The sequence below is a fragment of the Euprymna scolopes genome, chromosome 1 (genome assembly GCF_053919585.1).
Source record: "Euprymna scolopes isolate OS-2025 chromosome 1, ASM5391958v1, whole genome shotgun sequence".
NCBI classification, from domain to species: Eukaryota; Metazoa; Mollusca; class Cephalopoda; order Sepiida; family Sepiolidae; genus Euprymna; species Euprymna scolopes.
The window spans coordinates 29,606,266-29,622,454 of record NC_136482.1 but is presented as its reverse complement, the minus strand read 5'-3'; the positions used below and the strand labels follow the sequence as shown (position 1 = coordinate 29,622,454).

General features: G+C 35.0%; 1 long non-coding RNA gene across 1 annotated transcript in view; it reads left to right on the top strand.

The window, feature by feature from the left end:
• LOC145280014 (uncharacterized) overlaps positions 1-10,864 on the top strand; it is a 1,242,036-nt gene extending 1,231,172 nt beyond the window's left edge. The window contains exon 6 of the long non-coding RNA XR_013868525.1: positions 10,824-10,864. This is a non-coding gene — a long non-coding RNA (uncharacterized LOC145280014). The remainder of the gene's footprint in view (positions 1-10,823) is intronic.
• The last annotated feature ends 5,325 nt before the right edge of the window (positions 10,865-16,189 follow it).

Here is a 16,189-nt window from a genome sequence, read left to right as displayed (position 1 = left end):
CATCAAACCTACACTTGACTTTGTGTCTAACCTCCTGAAGGGGGGGGGTAAATAAAATAATAAATTAATACAAGTAATAGTATTTACCGAATAAACTTCAATCAATCTTTGTATTCTATTTCTTCTACAATTATTTCGGAAGAAATCACAATCAATTTAACTTGTTCATTACGATATATTTTACTATTTACTTTATATAATCTGGATTTAACTCACATGAAATAGACATTCTTTGACGAATTATTAGTTTTGTTTATATCTGGTTTCTTTTCCCTTTGTTTGTTAGTTCATTTTTTTTTTTTTTTACTTTTTAATCCGAAAAAATAAAAATAAAAAAAAACGAATGCATTTAAAATATACTTATTCACAATTATTTTGTGAAAATTATGTCTTCGTTTTCTTTGCTGTTGTAGCAGGTGAACGAACCTGAATAATAGTGAATTGTCTTGTACCAGACTAGGCTAATTCAATTATTGAGTGTTTAAAGGGAAATAAAATTATTTATGCTTATTAAATGAGGAACAGAAAGCTGATTTCTCGGATGAGTAATTATCGCACCAAATAGGTGAGATGCGTTGGTAGGTTCGAATTTGATAAATAAGGCTATGACAACAGCATATTATTTTCATTGTTTTGACTCTCGAGTGTGCATCAGTTGATATCTTATGTGCTTTTATATAGAGTGATGTGGTTCTTGGTTGATTAACTGTATCTGTGTCGGATATATACTCGAGAGTCAAAACAATGAAAAGAATATGCTGTTGTCATAGCCCTATTGATAAAAGTATTGGCATAATAAGAAATGAAACAGAAGAGATGGTTGTCAGGAGGACAGTTAATAGGACAACAAACAACTACTTACCAACAGTCTGTAGCTAGGAATCTGTGTGGGATGCACACACTCTCTCTCTCTCACTCTCTCTCTCTTTCTTTCTCTCTCTCTCTCTCTCTTTCTCCAGTAGATGAATCAAAGGACAGATACCCAACAGAATATCACAATGACTTTTCACTAGGAATGAGTGGAAAATGCTCTCGGTCCTTCGCCTATCACTTTATTTATTTCCTTATTTGTCCCTTTTTTTTATCTATTTCTTTCTTTTCCTTATATATATATATATATATATATATATATATATATATATATATATATATATAGTAAAAAATAATTATATATATATATATATACACCTTTTTCTCTCTATATATATCTCTTTTTTATCTTTTGATATATCTCTTTTTTATCATATAGACACCACTTATCAAGGCTCGGAAGCCACTCAAGAGTATTCTTTCTGTCTGTATCTCTCTCTCTCGCTCTCTCTGTATATATATATATATATATATATATATATATATATATATATATATAAATAAATAATTTTTTTTTAAATTATACTTTATGAATGTAACTTACAATCTATTTAAATTTTAAAACCATAAGAAAAAATACAGTAGTATTGAGGTTAATAGAGTAGAAAAATCCCTCAGATAAGTATAGATAAGTATTCCCCCTCCCCAACCTTGAAAGAGTTTAAATTTTTAAATGCATTTCAATATAATTAAATGGAATTTTAATTTTTAATTGATATTGAGATAAATTTTAAATTTAGAAAATAAATTTTAAAAATTAATTTTGGTTTTAATATTAAAGGTACTTAAAAAAAATTTTTAATTGAAATTAGATTTTAAATTGAATAAAATCGTCACATCTGATAAATAAGGGTTTTTCCCACAAAATGAGAGTTAAACGTGAACTTGTAATGTGTATATATATATATATATATATATATTTCCACTTCCGGTTATAAAAGAGATGAGTATTGGTTGAAAAGAGCTTGATATAGGTATCTAAAACGGTCCCTAATTATTAAGTTTGAAACCAACGGTACAGATGACTTATCTCATGTAAACTTGCTGCTATATATATATATATATATATATATATATATATATATATATATATATATATATATGCTGTATCATGCTGTATCAATCGTTTTATTGCAGACTAGTAAAATATCAATATTTCATTTAATATACGTCACAAAAAAAATTAAAATTGTGCCATCAAAGGGCTGCTTTAAGATTAGTTATTCCCCAAAAGTTTATTCAAATTCATGCTATATTCACGAAGTTATGACATTTTATTTATTATCAAGGAAAATATACTGTCCATCGCTTTATTGCAGATCTCTTAAAATACCAAAAAATCAGGCAATTACAGGTTATCGAAAAGCAAAGGATAGTTGCTGGACTCTCAGAAGGATTGTCCATCAAAGATTTTGCCATGGAGCTGGAAAGGGATCCAAGAACCTTGGCCTCATTCTTGAACAACTCGAACACCAAATCCAAACAAAAATGAAGGCACCAGAAGAAACCTTTCAGATCGTGATATTCGGAAAATTCGTAGGGAAGTCCACCGAAACACAAACAGCACCAGTGCTTCCGTTTTTGAAAAAGCTGGAATCGCTCCAACATCCAAGCAGGCAGGATACAATGTGTTGAATGAGACTGCAAGGAACATCAAACCTCTTCCAATGCCTCCATTGAGCAAACAACGTAGTGAAAAACGAATAGCTTGGACACAGAATTACATGAAAATGGATTTCCAACAAGTCCGATTTGGGGACGAGGCCCTTGCTACTCGTGACGGTCCGGGTAAATGGACCAAAGTTTTAAACTCGAATAGAACACCGACCCATTACAGAGTTCATCGTTAACAAGGAGGTGGAGGCATTATATTTTGGGCGGGAATCATTGGAGATAAGTTGGTTGAACTATGCCAAGTGCCAGCGGGTGTAAAACTTACTAGCAATGCGTACACTGCCTTTTTGGATAATCATTTGTCGACATGACTAGATGACCTACCATTGTCAAGCTGCTTTCAGATATACATGACAATGCCCCATCCCATTCTGCTTGGGGCGACTGCAGCCTTCCCTGAATCTATAGGATTCGTTGGGGAAGCTCTCATGACCCGGCCACCATGTTCTCTATACCTTAACCACATTGAATATCTCTGGTCAATATTAAAAAGAGGAGTTCATGAGGGAGGATAGCAATTTACTTCAAAGGATGCCTTGTGGAGAACATAGTTGATATTGCGAGAGCCATAACTCCTTTTTGAGATCAAACAATTGACTTCGCCGGGGGACAAAATGTTGTTTTTAGTTATTTAAAACAATTGTGGATATGTCGATAATTAATTTATATAAGGTTTATACTGAGGATATGTTTTTGTTTATTATTCTTTGACAAAAAAATATAATAAAAAGTAAAATTCGCAAGATAAGACATTGTATTTTTGCGCTAAAACAACATTTTAAGAGATGGGCGGAGGAAATTCTTCGATAAAGAATCAAATGTCATAACTTCGTGAATATCGCATGAGTTTGAATAAAATTTTTGGAAATAATTAACCTTAAAGCAGTCGTTTGGTGATATAATTTTCATTTTGTTGTGATGCATATTTAGTAAAACCTTGATATTTTACTAATCTGCAATAAAGCGTTTATATATATATATATATATATATATATATATATATATATATAATATATATATTCGTTTCTTATATATATATATTCCTTCTCTTTCTCTCTATCATTTACTGCATATCTTTCTTTCTGTTCCATATATATATATATATGTGTGTGTGTGTGTGTGTATATAATCATTTTTCTTTCTCTTTTTTCTTTACGTGTGCCTTTCTTTTTTCTTTACATATCTTTTTCTTACTCTATCTCCTTTTTTCTATCATATCCCTTTATTTCTCTCCCTATCCACCCCCTCTATCTCTGTCTCTTTTTTTCTCTCTCCATGAATGACGTATCTGTAGATAAAATTAAAATATAAACCATACTTACTGAAAATGTTGCCACTAATTTTAGCCAACCAACGTAAATTAAATAGTCACATGAACGAAATGTCCAGAAAGATGGAGTTAACAACCCAACAGAAAGACATCAAAATCATCTTCCTCACATCATCGTGGTTCTCCGGTATACAACAAATTAATCATGTTTTTCCCGTAACGATAAGGCAATAAGAGCCGGTATTTTATGAATTTACATAAATGAATTTGAGTGCAAATAAAATGAGACAACACTCTTTCGCTTTTATTTAATGTTTACATCAGCTTCCATTTTACGATAGATGTATAATAGCATAAGTGTTCTTATCATGCTAAAACACAGCTGGGGTGATCATAACAGTCAGGGGTACATTCTCAACAATCGCTCCAAATGTCACTTTGTTGCTGCCAAGGTTATAATTCATTTTAAAAGGGTGTACCCTCGTAGACTTTACCTATATCTGAAAAGGGATTAGTTTATTGCTAATCGTCTGACGCAACTTCTCGGGCAATTTTTATCGGCCAAAATTCACTTATCCTAATATGCTGGCTTTTTGAAATGATGCCTGACCCCATGTCTAACCTCCCCTGGAGAGGAGGTAACTAAAATAGTAAAGTATATTAGAAACAAAGCAAATTTATATTATTTGGGTTTTGGATTATTCGGACTACTGTTCTCATCTTGAGTGTTATTTTCACAAGGTTTCGATTAATGTAACCGCCCATCTTCTTCAGGTCTATCTTCATCAAATTAAAGTTCGACACCTGAAAAAGTTCATATGTTATGTTGACAAAAACGTTGTGAAAATAACACAAAATGAGTAGTCTGAATAATCCAAAAATTCAGAAAAATAAAAAAAATTGGATGTATTAGAGGAATTACTAAATGAAAGCTTCTAGAACATTGCAAATAATTATACACTTTAAAATGGTTACAACTATTTGCATATTGTTGCAGGCTTTAAAAATCAATAATCGAAAAAAGTTTGATTAAAGAAGGAAGTCTGGTTTTGACCAAAGTTAACACTTTTATACAGTCTAACATCGCAAGTGCATTTGAGAAGTTCTATCAGCGCACAAGCAGAAAAGCCTGGCATATGAAGCCAACAGTAGATTCTTTAATAAGACAGGAGCATGAATGTTCTTTTTAGAGCACAATTGAACCAGGAGACTTGGCTTTTGTACATTTAACTTTAATTCAAGTGATTAAGCAAAAATAATTTCATAAAATCGAAATGAATGTTTCTGTTTAGAATTGAACCATGATACTTTTAAACTTTGTGAAGCCATTATTTATAGATGATTTTATAAAATCGACAGTAGATTCTCTCCAGTGCAATGTAGACTACAATTTATTGTGGACTGTCACTGCGGAGAGGGATGTGAAGCTTCCTCCCACTACACTGTGGGATGGGGGGGCGTCCCCAACTAAAGCAGTCAATCAATTGATTTGATGAAAAAATTGGCAATTTCACTAATTTCGATGACAATAAAAATATGATAGGGTGGAACATTTGATCTTCATTCAATCCGAAACAACGTCAGATCTGCCTACTAGTATATTATATTTCTCTTGGTCTGTCTGTTTCATTTTTTCTTGGAAACTACTGGAGCTTTATTATGATAAGGTGCAGCAAACTAAGTATTATAGTATTCGTTCAATGTGCACTTAGGAATTAATAGGGATTAATATTTAATGCAGGAATAAACACAAATTGAACCATATTAAAACATTATTTGGCATGTTGTTCATCTGTCGGAACGACGAGGACCATCTGATCCTCCTGTAATGTGGGGGTGGGGGTGGGGAGTCATCATCGGTGAGTGCAGATATGACTGATAAGACCAATCTTTGCTTGAAAAGTTCTACTTCAGTGAGAACAGAGAATTGTAGCAGATGTCGACGGCTTCAAAAAATTGTCCTTCCTGTCCTTTCTGCACTTCTCTGCTGCAACTTTTCAGTTACTTTCATATTTGTAGGCACCGTCATGAACAGCGGCCCGCCACTTGGCTCTATCTAAAGCTGTTTGCTTCCATGATGACAGATCAACGTTGAAGGCCTTAAGTGATGCCTTCAGAGCGTCTTTAAATCATTTTCTCTGATCGCCATGGGAGCGTTTGCCATGTTTGAGCTCAGCAAACAGAAGCTTCTTGGCAGTCTGTAGTCTGGCCATGCAAGCTACATGACCAGCCCAGCGAAGTTGAACCTTCATCACGATATTTGGGAGTCCTGCACGAGTGAGGACTTTTGTGTCTGGTATCCTTTCCTGCCAGCCTATGTCAAGCAGTTTCCTCAATCTGGTGGTGTGGAAGTGATTTAATTTTCTAGCGTGCCGTTGGTAGACAGTTCACAACTCACATTTCATAGAGTAAGGTGGTGAGTATGACAGCTTTATAGACTTTAATCTTTGTCATGGAGGTGATGCCTCTTCTGTCCCATACATCCTTCTTGAGTCTGCCAAAGGCAGCGCTTGCTTTAGCGAGTCTGGTGTTGATTTCATTATTAATGACTACATTGCGGGGGGGGGGAAATATACTGCCAATGTAGGTGAATTTGTCAGCAGGTTGATACATCACTACGGTCTTCTTGGTATTGATTGTGAGACCAGAATTTTTACAAGCCTCTGAGAATGTTTGCACTGTGTTGCATGTCTACCTTAAAGGTAGCGTTAAGGGCACAATCATCAGCAAACAGAAAGTCATTTACAGTGTCTGTTGCAACCCTGGATTTTGCTTGTAGCCTCCTGAGGTTGAAAACTGATTCGTAAAATCTATACCTGATTCCAATGCCCAATGTGTGGTCAGTTACGTCGTTTGGTGCTCGGTGTACATGATGTATACATGTGTACAACTTAAATTGCCATAAAGTATTCATTCTAAATCGAACAGGTTATAAGTTTTGCCCGTTTTTAATGAGCTAAAAACTTAGCATATATATATATATATATATATAGTCTATATATCTGTAAAAGTGAAATTGTCTGTGTGTACATTTCACTATAAATTACTCTGTCAATTTTCAGTCTACAGACTCGAGATTTGACATAAGGGGTACTGGGATTTAGGAAAGACTTTTAATTGATTTTCGGCCAGAAGTTTGGCTTTCAATGGGTCAAAGTTCAACGATTTGACCTTTGAGAACTCTACCAAACTCTTCTGCCAATTTTGAGTCTAAACACTTGTAAGTTTAGATGTAGGTTACTTGGACATGGATCAAACTTTATAATTGGATTTGAGCTGAAAGCAATAAACGTTACGGGGTCCAAATTGGAGTCAAAGTTTAAAAATTTTAACCTCTGCGACCTCTACCAAATTACTCAACCAATTTTTGGTCTAAACATTTTAAGTTTTACATAAAGTCTATTCAGACATAGGGCAAGCTTTTTAATCGTTTTTTGGTCGAACATTTAGCTGCCAAGTGGTCAAAGTTCAAAAGATTTTACCTTTCAGCTAATTTTGGGTCTAAACATTTGAAATTTTACATAAAGGGTACTCAGACAAGCTTTTTAATCAGTTTTGAGGCAAAAATTTGACTGCCAAGTCGTCAATTGAAAGAGTTTAGCTTTGCAGACTCTACCAAACTCCTCCGCCAATTTTGGGTCTAAACACTTGAAATTTTAGCTATAGATTACCTGGACATGAGTCAAATTTTTTATACATATATGTATAGATCATCTGACTGACGTAAATGAACATTTAAAAAAAAAAATTAAAAAATGTTTAAATTCAACGCTATTTCACGTGGTTAATGGTAGCCGAATGGATACGGTCTCCACTAATCGAGCCAGAGATGTCTTGTGTTGCAGAGTTCGAATCGTTCGGCTGGTGTTAATCGTGACACCCTGCACTGAAGAATCCCGAAAGGATGAAACACTAGTGTCTGTAGGTATTTAATTATTATAGTAAAAAAATAATTATATATATATATATATATATATATATATGTACATAAAGTTATGAACAGTACATAGGGCTCGAGCAAAGCAGGGCAGAACTTCTAGTAGATCTATAAAAGTGAGATGTGTCTGTGTGTAAGGACACTTCTCAACCTATATACCCAACAAATTTTTGATCTTCAGACTTGAAATTTGCTATATAGGGTATTCAGACATGTGAAAAACTTTTTAATTGGTTTTATACCGTAAAAAGGGCCGTTAAGGGGTCAACATTGAAAACTTAGTATGTGGCTGGATGATCAGATTTTTATCTGTTAACTGTTTCATGAATGCACACCTATGAATGGTTCACGTGACAGATTCCTTATGTTAAGAATAAGTAGGTTTGGAAACACCTTTTAAAAAACATGTCACGTTAGCCTAATGGTTATTGTACTTACCGTCTTTAGGTTTTTGTTTCAATCTCATCTGGAGTATTTTTTTTTTTACTTATAAGAAATGAGCTGTTTAGAAAAAAGCAATACGCACATGCACATGTCTCGGTTTCTTTCGTTTTTTGTTTTTTTTTAAGTTCATTTTTTTTTTAAAACGTTTATTTTAAAAAAAAAGTTCATTTTTTTTAATGTTACATTTAATACCTACAGTACATATGTTTATAATAAATAAGAAATATGCATTAATTAAAATAAACTATTTATGCACATTTTACGACCGGGCAACACCGGGCAGCCTGCTAATATATATATATATATATATATATACAGGGTGTCCACAAAGTCTGGCTACATTATGTAGCCAGTGGAAGCATCCTGTAGATCATGTAGCCAGACTTTGTGGCACCCTGTCTGTATATATATATATATATATATATATATATATATATATATATATATATATATATATATATATATATGTGTGTGTGTGTGTGTTCATTGATTAAGTGTTAGAGATTTAGAGTGCCAGGACCTAGGGCATAAAGGATAAAATACCAGGTAAAAATTTAGTTCTAAGTTACACTCTTCTAGTGGTTAATGGTTCAATCCTCAGTGTGGGCTAAACTAAGAATACAATTGCAAATTACTGAAGATTTCTACCCGGTCATGGCTGCCAGAATAAGATAATGTTACTCTCGGGGATGAAATAAAGAGTTCTGTCCAAAATAACATGCAGATGTCTCGGTTTCTTTCGTTTTTTTTTTTTTTAAGTTCATTTATATATATATATATATATATATATATATATATATATATATATATATATATATAGAGAGAGAGAGAGAGAGAGAGAGAGAGAGAGAGAGATGTTGACAACTTCCATTATGTTGACGGAATAAATTTGTTTTCTCGCTTAGTCTTTTATGGACATTGTATGGATTGCATCAGATTTGTTATTGTTGATTGTCATGTTCAATAGCTATTGAAATTCTGATGACACTTCTCTGTGGAATGTGAGTTGGAAATAAAATCTTCTTAGGAGATCATTCTATGAGCTATTTTGAAATTATCTACTCAGCAGTATTTTTTTAAATATAGATGATGATGTAAAAGAACAGAAGGGGAAATGATAAGTAGCTTGAAACAATACTAAAAGAAAACAAATAAAAAGATGAGGACATATAAAAAAGACAAAGCAATGTCGAAAAATAAAAAATAAAATGTCGAAAAATAAAAATAAAAATAAAATGTCAAAAAAAATAAAGTAAAAAAAATAATAATAAAGAAAGAATGCAAAGAAAACAAAAGTAAGATACGAACATATACAAAAAGAATAAAAACTAAGAAACAAGAACCAAGTAATCAAAGAAAAAAAAATCGGCCTATTTAATCTTCGACCTTCTTCAGATGTATCTCGTTGAACTTGGAAATCTATAATTTAAATTTGCATGGTATCCTACTTTTGCCTCACATTATTATTTATTACGAGCTGTGAATTGGATGCTGCTTCATATAACACTTTAGATTTTATGTTTCTCAATTTTTGAGATAAGGGTCAATAACTATTTGAATTCTTTGAACTACTGTTCTCATCTTTAGTATTATTCTCACAACATTTTGGCTCATTTAACTTCCGACCATCTTCAAGTGTATTCTGAAATCTGTCTATAAAACTTGTGGATCTGCATGTTATTTTGGACAGAACTCTTTATTTCATCCCCGAGAGTAACATTATCTTGTTCTGTCAGCCATGACCTAGTAGAAATCTTCAGTAATTTGCAATTGTATTCTTAGTTTAGCCCACACTGAGGATTGAACCATTAACCACTAGAAGAGTGTAACTTAGAACTAAATTTTTACCTGGTACTTTATCCTTTATGCACCCTAAATCTCTAACACTTAATCAATAAACAGTGATAATTCTGTGGGCGCTAGGCAGAAGGATCTATGCCGCTTACCCACACATACTTTTTAAAATTCATTCTATAGAAAAAATAATGCTATAATTACATGAAAATTGAAAAATGGTTGGATCCTTCTACCTCTCCAGAAAGTACACAACTTCTGCTGCAATCCTCAACCGATATCATCATATCTTATGATAATACTGGATTCACCATTACATATCAAATTACAGTCCGTCAAACTCTGATCAGTACAAGTATGTCCCTCACTGTAGTCACTGAAAATGTGTTACATTATCACTCTGGGATTTCTGCAAGGGCAGTTGCTTGTTATTGTTGGTCTGCAACTGTTCAGGATGCTGGTTGACTTTCCAACCTTCACTTTTGCTCCATTCAGAATCACCCAGAGCTTCCTAAGATAAACCTCATAACCTACATGCAGGTTCCTGAGCTCTTAAGAAAGATTGCTGAGTTTAACAAGATACAACTGATGAAGGTTAGAGCTTGCATCGGTCGAGATGTTGTGAGAACAACACAATAGTCTGAATAATCCAAATAATATTAACAAATTCCAAATGTTCTGCACTGAAAACCTTAAGATGGAATAACACAAAAGTTATCTTGTCTCAATTCCCTGAAATAATACAAAAGACAGAAGTAACTACAAGGTGATTTCATACTCTTATATTGTTGTTTTTCTATTTGATTTAAGGTTTTTTGTGACATCTATTTTCAGAATCTCAAGAGAGTGAAATCAGAAACTTCTGTCAAGAAAAGGTAAAAGAATTATTCCTTACAAAACTCTTTTGCTTTTCATACTTCATCTTCATCTATATATCATGCATTCTTCTTGTCTGATTTTACCACGATGTTGGGTCAGTTACATAAGTGGCATTGTTCACATATATCAATTGGTCATGCAAGATGACAGTATATAAATTGGTCACATGAGATGACGTGACTACACTTGTCATCTCTGATTTATACAGGACTTGTGCCCTTTTATTTTTGTTCTCACATCAATATACCATATATATATATATATATATATATATATATATATATATATATATATATATATATACTAGCATGGGTACCCGGCGTTGCCTGGGATAACATGAAGTTCCGTTTGGAACACACCTGCTATACTAATCATTTTCATCATGGGCACTATAGGTAAAAACATGTAAATGTAATCGCCACAAAAAAAAGAAGTACTTGATACCCTCTCCACCAGATATTTCGGCAGAAGAGATACAAAGAGAAGAAACTATTCTCCAGATATTAAGCACTGGAAAGAAAACTCCTCCCCCACCACCCCCCCAAAAAAATAATAATTAAAAATAAATCATTACAACTTTTGTTTCAATAAAATGGCAGTGAAGGCCCGTGCGATTGCAAAAAAAAAAAAAAAAAAACGAAAAAAATAACCAAGTAGGCAGAACCCCTAAAAAAATGAAGAACTACCAAAAATTAATTAAAAAAAAAACAATTAAATGAAATTTTCGTCATATCATGTTTCTAATGTAAAGTTACCTTTTTTAATTGGAAAGTTAAGTTTGTAATTGATGAGATTAACGTGGAAAAAGAAAAAAAAGTATAAATTGTGGTATTTAGAAGGGGGAGCAGTAGATCTTTATTTTTTTTTTTTTTGGTGTTAAACGACGCTTGGTCACATCGTAAAAGTTTATCGATTTCTATAGAGTCGTTTAAAGAATAATATAAACAAACAAATGAAATCTTTTCAGTTTTTCGTAAGTGTTTTCTTTTGTTTATTTGAATATTTAAAAAACAATAAAAGCCAAACATTTTCCTATCTACTCAGAATTATTTTTTCAAGCTAGAAATTTATTGAGATTGCTAAATTTTAGATGGTGATAGTTTTTGTTAATGATCCAAAGGGAAAATAACTCTAAAAAGATTTTTAAAAGTCGATGTTGGAATAATAATTCTAAATAAATTTGATTAAATATATTATCAATATAATTATTGTTTAAAATTTATTAAATAACAATTTTAAATTGAACACTTATAACAATTCTCTCGCTAGAAACATTAACTAAGATACCGCTATTTAATAAAATCGATTTTTCTTAATGTAATATACAAATGAGATTATCTCTTATTGTATCTAGTTTGCAAGAATCACACTATATATAGAAATAAATGAGAGGGTAAAGTAAAGAACCTTTTATATATACTAATCAAATTGTGAACAAACAAAGACACAATCAAACAAACAGACAGGAATACGAATTATGTATATATATATATATATATATATATATATATATATATATAAAGTACAATTGTCTGTGTATGTACATTTCCCTACCAAACTACTCTGTCAATTTTCAGTCGATAGACTCGAGATTTGACATAAGGGGTATTGAAATTTGGGAAAATCTTTTTAATCGATTTTCGGCCAGAAATTCGGCTGTCAAGGGGTCAAAGTTCAACGATTTGACTTTTGAAAACTCTACCAAACTCCTCCGTTAATTTTGAGTCTAAACTCTTGAAATTATACATAAAGGGTATTCAGACATGCAGCAAGCTTTTTAATCAGTTTTTGGGTGTGCAATGTCCTTTTCATTTGCTTCCTCCTGGCTTAACGTTACTGGGCATCTCGATGTGCAGTCTAGTGCCGCATTGTGTTTGCCAGGGAGATGCTTTATTCGAAATTTGTACATCAGGGACAATTCTTTGAAGTTGAACAATCTTAGGTTCTTTATGTCCTCCAGGGCTTTGTTCGAGAAGATCTTCACCAAGGGCTTATGGTCCACGGTGCCTAACAGCTCTGGGCATCCCAAAACGAACATGCGGCATGCTTCAAGTCCGTAGACTAATGCCAATACCTCTCCTTCAACTGGTGTGTATCAGGACTCTGCGTCATTATTAAATCAGGAGCTGGCAAGGATTAATCTCCAGTAGTCCTCACCACACTTCGGTCCAGCTTTGGTGGCACAGTTGCAGTGCTTCTGGAAAAGAAAATATCCCAAGCCTGTCCTACTGAAATCCATTGATAAACAAGTTGGTATGTTCACTTCAAACACTGTGCTTGATCTCTTCTGTGATCCTTTTTTTTCGACTCTTTGAAGATTCAATCGAGTGTGCTGTCTCAGTAGAACTTTCGATTTTTTGTCTTCAGCAGCTCCCGGAACAGGGTCATTACTTCGGCCTGAGAAAAAGCGTAGGCTACCTGGTTTACCATTCCAAATCATGATCTTATGTCAGTTATAGTTTTTGGTGTCGGAAAGTCAGTTTTTTGGTGGGTTTTATCCCGTCTTCCATTATCAAGAACCCGGCAAATTCCACCTATTTTTCTGCAAAGTGAAATTTCTGGGGGTTGAATACGATACCATTTTTGCTACAGTTATTTATGTACTCCATAGTATGCCAAAATGATGTTTCAATAGAGTCGTCCCATAGTATCTTGTCATCTATACATCTTGTTTTCCTGGACATATCTACAGTAATATTGTCGAACCTGCATGTATATGCGTCTCCTGATGCTTGGAATCCTTGTGGTGCCTGAAGATAATGGTATTTACTCCATTTCGTGATGAAGGTAGTTGCATCTCTTGCTGATGGGGAGAGGATTAGGCTATGATAGCCATTCCATGCATCCAAGACGGTTTTTCTAGTTTTCGCAGGCACCAGCGATGCCTGGTTGAAAGGAGATGGTGTATGATGGGTTTCCTGTAGGGTAGCAGCGTTGAGCTTTTGTAGATCTATCGTACGCCTCAGTGACCCATCCTTTTTCGGTGCAGCCACCATACTGGAGCACCATGTTGTAGGTGTATCCACTGGTACAAGTTCTATGATGCCCAATGCCATGTTTCAATCGAGGTCCTCCTTAACTCTTTTCTTCCAATGATGTGGGACCAGGATTGGGGTGTGGACAGCTGATTATTTGGCCCCCAGGATGAATGTGATCTCCATGGGTTTTCCTTTCATGGCCTGCAGCCGTTGATGTGGGCATACATTGAATGCATTGGACTCAAAATACTTCTTTACCCATCATTCTAATCAGAGTCTGTTTTCTTCCATAGGGGCAAAAGAGATATTTTCTGATTTAGGTGGGACATCGCTAGTTGCCATGTTCTGCTGGGAAGTTGGGTCTGGAAAGTTCTCTGGTACCAGACAAAGGTCTTTTAGGGCTGACTCGGACAGGCAGAAATCTGATGTATTTTTGATACATATATAATCTGACGTGTTTCCCGCAATCCTACTCTGATTTTAGCAAATATCATGCCTTTTATATTTAGTAGATTTTCTGTGATTCCCCGAATTCAGTGACTGGTCGGTACTAGATATTTGTCTGGAAATGTCAGAATCTTTTGGATTTCTGGTCCGCTAGAGCATGTCTGTATCCCAGTGTCTGCGATCGCATCAATGCGGTGAGTATGGAGACCAGTTGGCCCTATGGAGATGTGCCCGAATTACACATGGGCCTCTGGAATAAGAGTTATCTCTACCGTCAGGGTTGGTGCTGGATCATGAGTACCTCTTTAGAACTTACTTTTATTTCAAATAAGGTGTGGCATGGCTTTGGTTTTGTCATCTAGGCTTCACCTCTCTTTTTTATTTGTCAATCTTGGCAAATCATCCGGTTACGGCCCTTTTTGAGTCTTTGGGTAGTGAAAGTTCTGGATTCTGCTCCAACCACTTCCGCTGTAGATCTGTTGCTGAACCTCTGGTTCGGTTTTTGGCAGACTCTTTTAAAATGTCCGGTGAAGCCGCAATTGTGACAATTCATCTTTGCTGCTAGGCAATCCTCTTGTTCTTTTGAGCCACCAGGGTGTGAGGTCTTCTCACACCATTTACAGGGTTCAGTGTCTCTTGGAGTTGATACAGTCTGGTTCTCCCGAGATCCCTGCCTGCGGCCCGACCTCTGTATGCTCATTGTAGTAGGGTATACACTACTGTGATGATGGGGGGTAGACTTGCCCGTGGTCTCTAGGCTGATAAGCCTGTTGAATTTTTCTTCCAGTATTGTAAGCGTCGCAGCCTCTGACAGCACCTTACTTTGATGCTCCAGGTTTGCTAGCCCTGCCATCATTTGTCCTGTAACCATATCATTGGAGTAGCTGACTTTCCGATCGCATCCTATCCCGTTCGGACAAGTCAGTGAAAAGTTGCAAAATTTTGCGACTAATCGAAGTCGTGCCACAAAGTCCGTAACCGATTCCCCTTTCTTCTGCCTTACGAAATGGAATTCTTGCCGGTACACTTCTTTGTGTAGGCTTCTGACGGCTACGAGCTTTATGTGTCATAACACCTGTTCTTCTGTGATGGAGTACAGTATTTCTGCTCTTACCATGTCAAACAATAGCCTATTTACTCCTGGGGAACAGGCCGTTCTCAGCTCGTTTCTTAATGCTGTTTACTCCGTCAACCCACACATCTCCTTGTATCTATTCCAGGAGTCAATGAATATCACCCAGTCACCATCATTTGAGTTTGGTTCTATGGTAGGTCTGCCGGGTTTCCTTGTAGGTGGCTTGCTGGACTGTCCTCTGTCTCTTCGCAGGGCGATATTCTCTCACTGTAGCTCGAGGATCCGTTACAGTAATGTCTGCTGTGTTTGTTCGTCCATATTCCAATGTTGTTTGTAGCAGGTTTCCTATATCGGCAACGCCATGTAAAGTATTGGCAAGACGACATATATTTGAAAGCACACTTGTTGCCATGAATGTCTTGTTTAAGTAGCCCATTCTCGCCTCTCATGCAAATGGGCACGTCTACTTCTATGGGGGTGTGAAGCCAAGATCACTCCGGTCTTGTAACTGGGCGTCTTTGGTTCGATTCCACCTCTACAACTATATATTTAAACACATAAGTATATGCAATTAGAAAAAATTGTTAATAACCCATTCAATCCAGAAATATTTATATTTAAATTCACTAAAATTCTAATGACACTGGCAACTGACCCTCATCTCCATCAAATTCGCCCCCCACACACACACATACCCTCATACCCCCATCTCCTGTCTAAAAGTCCTGCTGGATTCTGCTACGTCAAACATGTCGTATCCCCCATATGCCAAGGACGAATAAAGATTACAATTTATCAACACTAAACCAAGGAACATTTAC